Source organism: Alosa sapidissima, chromosome 11 (assembly GCF_018492685.1).
Source record: "Alosa sapidissima isolate fAloSap1 chromosome 11, fAloSap1.pri, whole genome shotgun sequence".
Classification (NCBI taxonomy): domain Eukaryota; kingdom Metazoa; phylum Chordata; class Actinopteri; order Clupeiformes; family Clupeidae; genus Alosa; species Alosa sapidissima.
This window is the reverse complement of record NC_055967.1, coordinates 1,029,672-1,043,156: the sequence shown is the minus strand read 5'-3', so window position 1 is coordinate 1,043,156 and position 13,485 is coordinate 1,029,672. Positions and strand designations below refer to the sequence as shown.

The window sequence follows — 13,485 nt, the reverse complement described above, 5'->3', positions numbered from 1 at the left end:
GGACTCCTAACTCACTAAGACCTACTGTATTCACAAATCGCTTTTTGTGGCAATTCACGTCGCGATGTTTTGAAATGCGTATGCGGCTACAGGAGCTTCAAATCACGAGGGAACAATTGTAGCCATAACTAGGCTAAGGGATGCAATAATGCCACCAACAACAACCAAAACTACTCATTGTCAACATGAGTTGACAGTTGTTGACATTGTTAACTAAATGTAACGTTTAATTGTGAATCAAATTAAAATGTTTTCCTCTTTGCAAACTCTTTGCAGTCATGGAGAGATAAAGGCATGCAAAATGTTCTTTGTTTCTTAAAAGTTATGGTATCTGTTATTTGGTAAATATGGCAAAGGTGATAAAAAATGATTGCAAAAGCTTTTATGGCGTGTCTCTAAAAAGGTAAATCATTGTCAAACCAGATGCCATGTCAGAATTTGTTCCGCTGGGAACCAATTACAAGGATCTCAGTTTTGTCGGAGTTCAACCAAAGCCCTTATAGGCAAGTTCCACCTCTCGGCAGCCACCTTGGTACCGCACTATGGGCAGCTATCAGGCAGCTTTCCTATTCAAGTGAATACGTGGAGACGTGAGGGAGATCATATGGACATAAAAGTACATCAGGCGAATCTGTGTTTAAATCTGAACTGAATGGTGAATATCTCCCCCCCAAAGCGCTAAAATAAGGCTTAAAAATGTGATCGGTTACTTGCATTACAGGAAGGGGTGGGGTGTGCAGTCTACTGACATATTGGCGTTGCAAACTAACCCCATATACTGTATTCCTGGATTCTTTGAGTGCTGCTGTGTCTCCTCATTAGAAAGTCTCAACTGAAGAAAATTCTTTCACTTTGAGTTTTTGACATCACAAAGTCAGTCATTAAAGTGTAATTCCACCGAAAATTGACCCAAGGGTGTTTTTCTGCATTAAAACACATCAAATAAGCCTTGGAGACAGTAATTTCCATTGATCAACCACTACAGAGCTTGGCATGGTATATGCTATAGACTCAAATCGCAAACAGTGGAGTAGCTATGGGCAGTAAGCTAAACGCTTCCCAAATAGCATTTTTAACCAGTAATATTGTTCAAAACAGCACTAAACCTTTTCAGTAGCTTGCTTAGGGCCTTTACACATTAAACGAAGCACCAACAACCTAGTTAGTAAACCCGGAGTTTATTACAGAAGGCAAAAAGGCAATCATTTGTAGGGTTGCCAACAGTTCCGTAAAATACTGAATCGTCCAGTATTTGAAAGGAAAAAGATGTGTTCCATATTAAACTGATACAGAACACATTTTGTTCTGTATTATTAAGAATAATCTCAGTGCAAATCCATGACAGATCAGTATAATAAGTTAGACTATAGGGGTGTGATAAGATCTCAAAATGTCACAATATTTCTCGTCAAGGTAAACATCTGTCTTGTGGAGAAGTATCCAGAAAGTTGGCAACCCTAATCGTTTGCACATTAGCCTACTATATATACCAACAAAATGGTGTATCTTACATTGAAAACAGACGGTGGGAATATAGGCTACTGATAGACCAACACTAGCAAGCAGTAGCCAAGACGTATCATTATAATATTCTCATGAACTTGAACTGTCAATTTGGTTTTGTAAGCCTATAGCGATCTTCACACATGAAGTTGAGATTAGAGATTAGTTTGAATAATGACATGAAACCTCTCTGAACTCCAAATATCAATTCAGCACATTACTTGTATTGATACAATGACATATTTATACTGTTGTGGACACCTTGTCATGACGTGGTAATGATTTATTGGCTATTTGCAGCCAATATTGTCCTGCTTAGTTTTTCACATAGGACAGCAAAATGTTAGCCTAGAAATCTAGACGCACCCTAGCGGCAGCAAATTACATTTGCTGCCAGGGCTAGTCTAGCAACTCTCCGTTTGGCTTGTGAGCTCGAAAAATTAAACTTCTATCAGGCCAATCAAATCGTGTATAGAGTCGCTAGGCGGGCTTAACATAATGATTGATGGCAGAGTTGCAATGGTTTGGCTTGAATTCCCTGCTACTTGAAAACAAAGATAATGTTGCTGTTGGCGAACAGTGTGACACAAGTTAAGCTTTTATTAAGTTGGCAAAAGTTTGAACTAGCCAACTAGCTCCGCTGGTGGAAAAAGCATGGGACTCATAGCGCTGTCCTATTGCGTGCAGAGGGAATTTGAAAGACAACCGATTATCCCGCCCCTTGGACTGAGCACTGCGAACGGTGAGTGCCCAGACCCTACATTTTAATGTGGGTCTGGCTCGTCAGGCTAGCAAAATGCCACATTCTTACGAATTTGCCAATAGACAGATTAGAACAGCTGGTTGCATATGATTGGTTTATTTAAATTCACTTCAACAGAGAGGTCTCACCCATTTCAGAGTCCCCGTCTTGACATAGGTTAGCTTCCCGTTATCGGCATCGCTTTGCTGCGAAACTCGCACCCAAAGCTTATGAATAATGTGACCAAGGAGAAGCATTTAGTATATAAACTAGACTGCATTTCCACAGAGGAAATGCAAGGTGTGCTTGCTCAACAGTAGTACAGGGTCAACAACAGTAACTGAATCCGACTTTGGAATAAGTAAAACAGTTCCCTGAGTTGTGCATCACAAAGTTTAATTACGCTGTACTTATACCTTTACTGTCTGATTACAGCCTAATTACACTTTGTGATGCACAACTCAGGGAACTGTTTTATTTATTCCAATGTCGGATTCAGTTACTGGAATAAATAAAACAGTTCCCTGAGTTGTAATCAGACAGTAAAGGCCCTGGTACAGACATTTTTCTGACAACATTTTCACACATAATCACATAGGTAATTAAATAATGTCAGTCTTTACACACTGGGAATGAAATTTGTCACAATAAAACATATATTTGGATCTCATTTGATGAGAAATTCAAAAATGAGTGCCTAACCAATCAGGTTCCACTGATGTAATAAATAGATCTACTATCAGAAAAAGCCAGCAGAATGGGTGATGTTGCTGTCCATGACCCCATGTCTCATTAATAGGCCTATTTGCCAAAGTCACAAAGAGTTTATGTTACCTCAGACTGTCCCAGTTGTTTAAGAGTGCAACCTCCACCACAGAAAGTCTATATATATATACAGTGGGCAGTGCTTCGACTTGGCCAGCTTCACTCGCAGTCCGCGCGTGGGATCACGCGACTTTAATTTGTATTTTCCCAGTGTGACGCTGCAACAACCCAAACAACCGGTAGATGGCTCAAGTGAGCAGGGTGTCTCGTAAAAAGAAATGGAGCCTGGAAAACCCTACACAGACTTCACTACAAACTTTAGCAGACTGGTTTAGAAATAATTTAATAGCCAGAAATATGCCTGCCCTGCCCTAATAAAGAAATATTTGGTTAACTGCGAGTGAATCCCGTTTGCAGCCGTAGAAGAAACGCAGGACAAATTAAACATTCTGGTTTTCTCCGAGTGCAACGATGATAGACAGACAACATTTGGACAAAATATAGAGCATATTAACCTCCTTTGCTCAGCCAAATGCCTTCCTGTTACGTCCTGTTATCACGAAGTTACAGGCGATAAATGATTTTTGATGGTCACAAGTTTACTTCATTAGCGGTTTATTTTTTTGATTATTAAAGAGTGTTTTTCATTTAAAGGTTTGACTTCATGCTTATTCAGTAGAGCATTTAGTGCTCTCCCCAATCCCAGAAGTTCACATTGCATGTTTGTTTGTAATGGATGCAACCGCGAGATACGCTTGTCATAGGCGCCGATACCGTGGATGCTCCGTCTCTCGGGCACCCACTGAAAACATCGAGCACCCACGTGTGACAGCTTACAGTCCCGGCTAAATTTACATTAATTTAAAATCAAACATCGCAGTTTATGTTAAATTCAGCATCTCTCATAATGTGATTGGATATGTTGCTGTCAATTCCCTACTTCATATAGGCTACTAACCACCAATGAGGGCATCTCTCGTATGAAAATTCCTGACACTTCCCACCTGAAAAATTAACGCAAGGCTTTGTCGGGTCTTCAGCCCCGAATATTTAAAATGTATATAGCCCTGAATATCATTTTAAAAGTAGTCTGACAAAGCGTATTGTTTTGTGACACAGCTAAACACTGGTACCTCATAGAACGTCTATAACAGACAGCTTTATGCGCAGGGGAGAGAGCGCGCGCACTGTGCTTTATGATTGTTGCCTTCTGATGGTATCTTGCTAATTCACTGAACTGCATTAGGTGACACAAATGGTATTGCCTTTATCTTATAACTCCTTGTCTGAGCGATTACCAGGCTTATGGTTTTTAAAAGTCAGATGTTCCCTGACAAAGACATTCGAAAATTAAGAATGTTTATTGACTTGAAAAACACACTAATTTTTGCAAACTCCCTTCATTCAACCCTCGAAGACATCGCGGTCTGGTGCGCTATGTAGATAGTTTCTCGTACCATTTAATTTCTCAGAATTTAGGTCTACTAGGCCTACAATAACGTCATCACCAAATACATCTTTTATTTTTAGTTGATCAACCACAAAGAGTAGCATAGGCCTACTGTGCACAGTACATGACGACTGTAGCAGCCCAACGTAAACAGTTGTTGTAGATGAGAGGCAACCCCTTGTTTCAGATAGCCTGGACAACATGTTACCTGGGTGTTGCCTACATTATTAATTAATGGCAGCCTACAATAGTTATTTGATTCGCGCAACATATTAGTTGGCTCAAAGAGTAGAGAATCAGGATGGAGAGAGTCACGCGTGTGTTGCTTTTGCGGGATCGAATCCAGTTTAATGCTAGTTTTCAAAACATATATTTTTTACATGTCTTTTGTCCGAGTGGCTGTAATGTAGCCGAGCGCTCATGGCGTATGAAAAGCGACTTCAAACCGCCTAAAACAACTTGTTTGTGAATGTCTGACAACTGCTGCAGCGCATACACGCGCAAGGAAACCAGTAGGTGGAGAAACCAGAAGGCACACAACACCGGAACAATTTTAAGGCTATTTCGCATAGGCTACTCAATGGTGCTATTTCACACGCATTATAGCGACCCCCACTCACCGGGGTTAGTGGAAGGTGTTAATAGACGATTGGCGTAGCCTACAGTGGACTAGGGCTGTCAAAATTGCTTAAAAATGACGTTCGAATATCCCCTCTAAAATAAACACATGTATTCGAATATATTGGAATATCTAGGCTATATTATTTGCGCATTATGTCAGTGATGCGCATCAGGTCATCTGTTTTTAACTTTTTGTATGGTTATTGCTTGACGGGGGATCCCAAGCAGCTTTCAGTCATAAGGCATTTCCTAATTCACCTGACACTGATATTCAAAATGTTGAAACTATTTCGGCATAGCCTATAAGCAGTTTAATTAAATGTAATGTTAGTTCTAAACAAACGGGCTACTTGGTGAGGCTTGGCCTCACAGATGCGCTCGTGCCTTAAATGGCAATACAAATCTTCACGATAGGCCTATTAACTGACCGCCCGATTCACGTTGGCTGGGGGGCAGGGGGGGCCATCAGACATTTGTTCCCAAGGGTCTATGAATTGTTAACCCGGCCCTGCCCCCAACGAACGCAACTTTCCACCTCTGAGATAGCTGAAAAGAAGTCTAGAGGACTCCTAACTCACTAGACCTACTTACTGTAGGCTGTGCAAACCACAAGCCTGCATTCGAGGCAGGCCTTCTGTTGAAGAATTTTATATAAATCCTGCGCTAACAGTAATCCTCCTACCCCCGCTACCACAGCTGTGGATAGTGTGGCATGCTCACGCTTTATGTCTCCTTCTTGCAAACTAGGCCTATAGCCCAACCATTTACGTCTTCAAAAAATAACAACTTGCCAGATATGCCTTCATAAATTTGGGCTTCATTCAGCATTTTGTTCTTCCACTGGAAATGACTCTTCTACATTTGCTGCCTGCTGCATCCTTTCTGTTTGTATTGTTTAGAAAATGTTTGACGTCTTGAGTTAAACATTGTTTGCTGGTAACCAGCCACAAATAGCCTACAGATTCTTGTGTGTTTTCTCCAAAATGTGCCCGTTCTATAGGCTATCCAAGTGCATAATTCTGCGGCATAAAGCAGATGTATTTGTGTATTGTACAGAAAAATTAAAATAACCTGTCAAGCAGTCAATTGACTACATTGCAGTCAATAAGTAGTGCAAATTATGAAACCAAAACGTGGGTCTGCTGTGAGGCCAAACCCATGAACAAAGACGCATTGATATCTGCAATAGTTTTTTTTTTTTGCCGAAACAAGCTCACAGCCGAACAAGTCATACTGAAGGGAGAGGCAACTGGCATGTGATCTCCCCACGGGCCAATGGATGTACAAGTTTTCTCCTGTGCCTACGATATTTAATCCAGTGTTTTGTCAAGTTGCAAAATGCTATTAGTTTTAACGAATTTTTATGATAGTACCCTATACAAAAAGTACTTCATACTATCTTAATTGCTTTATACTCAATACTTGACCAATGGCTATTGCATCTGTCTATTGAAAGTGAGAATGTGGCATGTGATATACTGTGTAGGCTTCATAAAATAAAATAAACTGATTGCTAATGGCCTACAAGCTGATCTGGGGGGCGTTTCCCGTACAACTACGGAGGTTAGCTTTTTACTAACAGGATGCATCGTTTAACTAACCAACATGTAAGTTACGACTGTTTCCCAAAACTGTCGTACTTACATAGTACTGTAAGTTTGGACCATGAAAGTTTCCAAACTTCAGTAGTCTGGACTAAGGTGGTTAATGACGTTTAGTAGCACGTGAACGGGCACCTGCACATACTTCTGTGGCGCATTGCGTTAAGGCCGGCAGATGACAGCCGCCGTTGCACAGCAGTTACCAGTCCCCTGTCCAAGAGTTCGAATCTGGGTTAAGACGTTGACAACAATATTGACATCGTTGTTTACCTAAGTTTATCTTTTGTGCAGATCATATTATCAAAATCAGAATCAGCCTTCTTGGCTTGGTTTGCGTAAACTAACAAGGACCCCCCCCCCCTCCATGAAAATCAAAGGCTACATATTCTCAGCTGACTCGTCAAAAAGTGCGCACCACATTATTATCTGCATGTGTGTGACTTTTACTTACGTGCACATGGCTGCAAATTGACTTTTAATTTATGTATTTTCTGCCTTGGGCATTTTAAAATATGGATGTATGGTGGTTAGAAGTGTAAATATCAATTAGAAACCTAAATATATTCATAATTATTAATTTGCAAACAAATAACTGGCGTCAGTGACGTCTTTGACATGAAGATCCCTGGAACTATGCTTCTAGCATTCTACCACAGGTCGAGAGGTGTAGTTATAACTACACAACTTTACGATAGTGGTTGCGAACGTTCGTTGCTACTATGGTTTTGGGAAACACTAACGTAGTGGAACGATGCATTGGACTATGTAAGTTCCAAATATGAATGTAATTCTGCGGCATAAAGCAGATGTATTTGTTTATTGTACAGAAAAATAAAAATGACATGTCAAGCAGTCAATTGACTACATTGCAGTCAAGAAGTAGGGCAAATTAATTTACGAAACCAAAACGTGGGTCATAGTTGTCTAAGCCTCTATTGCGTAGCCTGTTAAAAACGTGGCCAGATAGTATTAAATCGGCAACAACATTGTTTTCTGCAGAAGCCTACCCAAGGCTACAGAATAATTCTGAATAGTTATTTCTCTACTGGCTCAATTATCACACCACTGTTTTGATTTGCGTAGTTGCGTTAACCCCAACACTGACAATAATGTAGACAGCAAATTTCGATTTCGATTTTCGTTACCACCGTGTAGTCAAGCCTTAAGCCATACCCAAGTAGCCTAAATCGAGGTAATGTTTAATTATGCATGATTTATTTTGTTATTGAATTCGTAGGCTGGGATTACTCTCGGCAACAATTAGATCCTGATCCTGCTTTTTCAGAAGGGACCGCAGGCAGAGCGATGTACAGTGGTAGAGCGACGCACAGTGGCTGAAAGTGGTACTAAAGCTTCACGCAGCTTCACGCCGCGTAATGCGCGAATGAAGTGGTCATTTGAAAGCGATGCCCACTGTATATATATATATATATATATATATATATATATATATATATATATATATATATATATATATATATATATATATATATATACACATACACACATATACTGTATCCCAGTTCCTAAGAAGCCACATCCCAGTGAGCTAAGTGACTTTAAGCCAGTCGCTCTAACATCACACATGATGAAGATGATGAAGCGACTGCTAGTTCACCCAGGTCAGCCATTCACTCGACTGGCTCCAGTTTGCATACCAGGGTGGGCGTTGAGGACTACAATGAATTGAGGAGTGCAATCTCATCTGGACAAGGGGAAAAGTGCTGTGAGTATCATGTTCTCTGATTTCTCTAGTGCCTTCAACACCATTCAGCCTGTCAGATTGAGAGACAAACTTGTGCAGATGCTCACCTAACAGACTACCTGACAGAGATACCACAGTTTATCAGGCTGAAGGACTGCTTCTCAGAGACTGTGATCAGCAGCACTGGAGCGCCTCAGGGGACTGTGCTTTCACCGTTCCTGTTCACCCTGTACACTTCTGACTTCAGCTACAACAGAGTCATGCCACATGCAGAAGTTTTCGGATGACACTACAATTGTGAGTGTATCAGGGATGGACAGGAGGATGAGTACAGGAACCTGGTGCAGGATCAACCATCTGCAGCTGAAGAGACCGCAGGCTCAATATATTAGACAATTTTGCTTTATGCTTCATAACTAAGGTAATGTGGACTTTACACTGTGATACGTGGATACATCCCAGTGGATCTTATATATGTATGTATATATCTTATATAAGCCTACTGGTATCATTATTAGATTTTCGTTTTGTGTTGGTCATTAGTATGCAGGTTAACAAGTTTTAACCTCTTGTTGCAGCAGACTGTGTGTTGGCATATTGTTGAGGGCCAAGCAGAAAAGCTGGGAAGGCACCCATTGTGTTTCTTTTTCTCTTATTATTTACATCTTTTCTCTGCCATTGAAGTCTATGGCAGCCCATAGAACCATCTGTTGAACCATATTTTGATGTGTTGTATAGAGCAGTGGTTTTCAAAGTGGGGGCCGCGAGGGGGTGCCAGGGGGGCCTCAGCAAGTTGGAAGGAAAAATAAAAGGAACAACTGTGTCCTTCCTTGGTGTGTCATTTTGTTCTTTTGATTTCATTAGAAACTTTTTGTTCCTCCTGTACACCTGCCCCTCAGGTGTCTGAACGACATAAGATCTTGGCTGCTCAGAAAGTCCAGTAACTGCAGCTGGATTCCATGTGCCATCTTGCCACATTGTCTGAAATTACTGTTTCAGGAATTACATGTCTGACGAATTGTGACTTCAGATGGGTAATGAGGTATTTTGTCTCCGGTGTAAGTTGACAGTTTCACATTTGTGGGTATGTTTTGTTTTCTCATTCTTTGCAGCAGGCAGTAAGGGATTACATTGGCTTGAGCACCAGTATCTAATTTGAATTTTACATGTTTGTGCTCCAATTTCAAGTCAACTGTCCATTCATCTGCTCCTGTCTGTGTTTGCACTGCACCAACGAACAGACTTGGTCTCTGATCTATGACGTCATCATCATCATCATCATCAACTGCATGCACTTTCTTCGATCTACACATCTTAGCAAAGTGATTTGATTTAGCACAATTCTTGCACTGTTTGCCATACGCAGGGCAATTACGCAATGCATGCTCCGTTCCACATCGTTTGCAATTAAAAGGGCTTGCTTTGTCTTTTTCATTCGGTTTGAATTTATTTTGTTGCTCGTTTTTCCGTGTCTGCTTATGTTTCACTGCATCTACGTGCTTGCTTTCACGTGCAGAGGCTTGTGCATTGTGATCCTCATCATGCATTTGCTTCATTTGAGCTTTTGTCATTTCTGACGCGATACACAGCTGGGTAGCTTTGTCAAGATTAATGTCAACTTCTCTTAAAAGTCTCTCTGAATGAGAGTATAGTTCCAAGTTAAATCAACCTAGAAAATCGCCACGTTTCATTTTCCATTAGTATTATTACACTTTCTAACTTCAGAAATTACAAGTTTTAAATTGGAAAATTACCGGAAATCTTAGTCACTTTTAAACGTGATGCTAGCAGGCTAGATGCTAATGGTCTAATCTGATTCAATGATCTATGCTAGGCTGGAGCTAAAAGTGGTATCGCCAGACTCAGAGAACGGCTGGATGAACTTGAGAAAGGTAAAAATCAATTGTTTAACTCAAGGGGAGGTGGAAAATGAGTGTAATTCCCCAAATGGTGGAATATCCCTTTAAGCACGTCAAGTTCAATGAATGGTGTAATGGATCCTGACAGACTCAAAGGAGATTATAAACAACAAAAATGCCTGTGACGGCCAAAGTCCCATTCACTAGTTCACATTCCTGAATTTGCATAAAGACATAAAAGCATAATACATAAAAGCATGATAGAAAAGTATGTTTGGCGAGGTCTGTGGCCATGGTCCTGAAGGGCTTCGCGGAATCGTGCCGGAGTCGACTGCGCAGGCAGGAGTCGGGCAGGATTCCGCCATACACCCCAAAAATTGCGTTTGAAGATGAAGGACTCTATGGCCAGAACCACGCTGAGCAAATTCAATGGGAGTGCGCAAGGTGCTCTTTCCTCAGATCAGAGATTTGATCTGATATGAGTGATAGGCGTCGGAGAACCAACGGGCCGAGAGTTTTGAGGGCTTGTCGGACAGACCGTTATTTGCCGCAGTGGTGGCTGTACCAATCCTAAAAGAATAAGTTGAGTAACGGTCTGCTGGGATTCCGACTTGCGTTAGTGAGCTGCCTTTGAAACCAGAAGCAAGTGACGGAGCGTCCGTCGTCTGTAGCAAAGGAGGGGGGATCTAATGGGGATGCGATAGAGGAACGACTTGAATTAAGACAGCCAGGGGCACCGGTCATCTATGGGAGAAGGAGATGTAATGATGATGCAAATGCCAATATACGAGTTCACATTCAAAACAGCAAACTTGTTTGGCAAGATCCTTAACCTGGGTGAAGGAGTGCTTAGCAGATTGGTCAGACCACCAGCTGCGGTGGTGGCTGTACCAATCCTAAAATAATGGGAAGATTGAGGGCTAACTTAACATGCATGCACTTGCACACATAACATGTACTTAACATGACATGCAGGGCAATGAGCTTGCAGTTGCAGAACTTGGGGTCAGTGCAGGGGAGTACAGCTTGCAGTTGCAGAGCTCCGGGTCGGTGCAGGGGAGTACAGCTTGCAGTTGCAGAGCTCCGGGTCGGTGCAGGGGAGTACAGCTTGCAGTTGCAGAGCTCCGGGTCGGTGCAGGGGAGTACAGCTTGCAGTTGCAGAGCTCCGGGTCGGTGCAGGGGAGTACAGCTTGCAGTTGCAGAGCTCCGGGTCGGTGCAGGGGAGTACAGCTTGCAGTTGCAGAGCTTGGGGTCAGTGCAGGGGAGTACAGCTTTCAATAGCAGAGCTCGGGGTCAGTGCAGTGGGAATAGAAGACTGATGTAGTTGCTGATGCTCATGACATGTGATTTTAAGATTTGTGAGTGATTTTAACATTCCAAATTATGATCTACAATTCTGCTGTTTGGCAAGATCCCTAGCCAGGGTCATGGAGTGCTTTACAGGGATCTTGCAGGAGTGTACTGCGCTGGCAGGAATCAAGCAGGATCCATGTGATCACCCCAAAAAATGCAACCCGATTGAAAAGACCCTGGCTAGGACCATGTAGGCTATAGATAAGGTGACATGAACGGTATCTAAGGCCCCTGGAGTATTTGAGCAAGTGCTCGGGTAGACCCTTATTTGCCTGAATGAAACCTAAAACGGTCTGTGCCAATACCAATATGCGTTGGTATATATCCGAGTTGCCCTTAAACCAATGAAGGTTACATGTGCAAAATGTCAAATATATGCTATAAGGGGAACTTAGACATAGCATGTACACATGGTCTGAATATAAGGATAGTTACTGAAAGGTGATAAATTACAGGTTACAGGTTTCTATTTTGCTGTATTAAGTTTGTAGAGAACACTGAGCTACCTAGCATTATGGTAGCCGATCTAGAGAATAAATATGAACCTGTAGCAAACACAGTAGGTTAGGCATTGACATGTAGATTAGTACAAGTGAAGAGCCTGAAGAGCCATTTGAAGCCAAAACTGATTAATGGATGTTAAGAAACCCATGCTTGGCAGAGTCTATGGCTCAGCCAAATTGCTCTGGGGGGATCGTGCAGGAGTCACTGTGCAGGCAGGGGTCAGCAGGATCCGTGTATACAGCCCAAAGATGAGGGCAACTAAGGCACCTTAAAAATGAAGCAAAAGGGTTTGTAAAGAGCAAAACATAACAAGCAGAAAGAGAAACTAAAGTTTCAATAACGTCCATGGATTGACCTGGGTGTGATCTGGAAAACATTGTTAGAAGGATGCGGCGACCAGTGTTTCCCACAGAATTGAAATCCAATTGTGGTGGTTGGTTTGCAGAATTAACTTGAATGGAACGTTTTTTTACAAATTAGCGTGGTCATGATGCTAACCAGATTTAAGCACAATTTAGTACAACCTGGAAAATCATTGGGTGGTGATCAATGTTGATATTGTGGTAGGCCGCTACAAATAAATTAATGTATGGGAAACACTGGGTGACCACATGGGTGGTGGCACTAATCCAGGAAAAGAGGGGTGAGGGAGAACCAGGGATGCGGTCCCTGGCTGGGGAAGAGACACGCTGGTGTAGGTGCTTGCATGGTCAGCTAGGAGTGTAACAGAGCAAAGCTACACGCAGGTGTAGGTGCTCCCTTGGTCAGCTAGGGAAGGCTTTAATATGCTGGCACTCTCAACACAGAGGAAGGCGAAAAAACTCCCAAACACTTTAAAGGAGAAAAAATTCCTTCCTTGCCCTCTTAGCAATGAGCGACAGAGCAACAGCTCCTGTGTATCAGCTGCCTTACGGCCAAAGCCGGCATTGAGGTGGGGGTAAAAGCGGCAAAACTGACCTCAACTCCGCATCGCTCACACACGCTCACACACAGGGCCTCCATATTTGCGCATGTCTGGATCAGAATGATACAGATTGTTGCGTCACAGAATCTGGCCAAATGACAGTTCATCTAGGTGTTCATTAAGGTTAGCATCATGAACACCGCAACACAATAGCGTTCAATACTCATGCATATTAAACTTAAAACTTCTTATCACGCAACAAACGCCGAGATAAGACTCTTTAAACAGGCAAAGTGGTAGCAGTCAGCAACATGTGGCTGCGTTAGCTGAAGAACGTAGCTGGGTTGGTTAGCTGTTTGTTATGTAGGTCTACTTGTTAACTTTAATGAGCTAGAAACTCAGTCACAGCGACTTTAAAGTTATTATTGAAATCATGTAGCAGGAAATAGCCTACAAGCTAAGCTAGAACCCACTGCAT

The 13,485-nt window shown here is 42.0% G+C and overlaps 1 protein-coding gene across 5 annotated transcripts in view; it reads right to left on the bottom strand.

Annotated features, from left to right (window-relative positions):
• The window catches only part of kitlga (kit ligand a), a 111,139-nt gene that overhangs the window by 84,973 nt on the left and 12,681 nt on the right, over window positions 1-13,485 (bottom strand). The window lies entirely within an intron of this gene.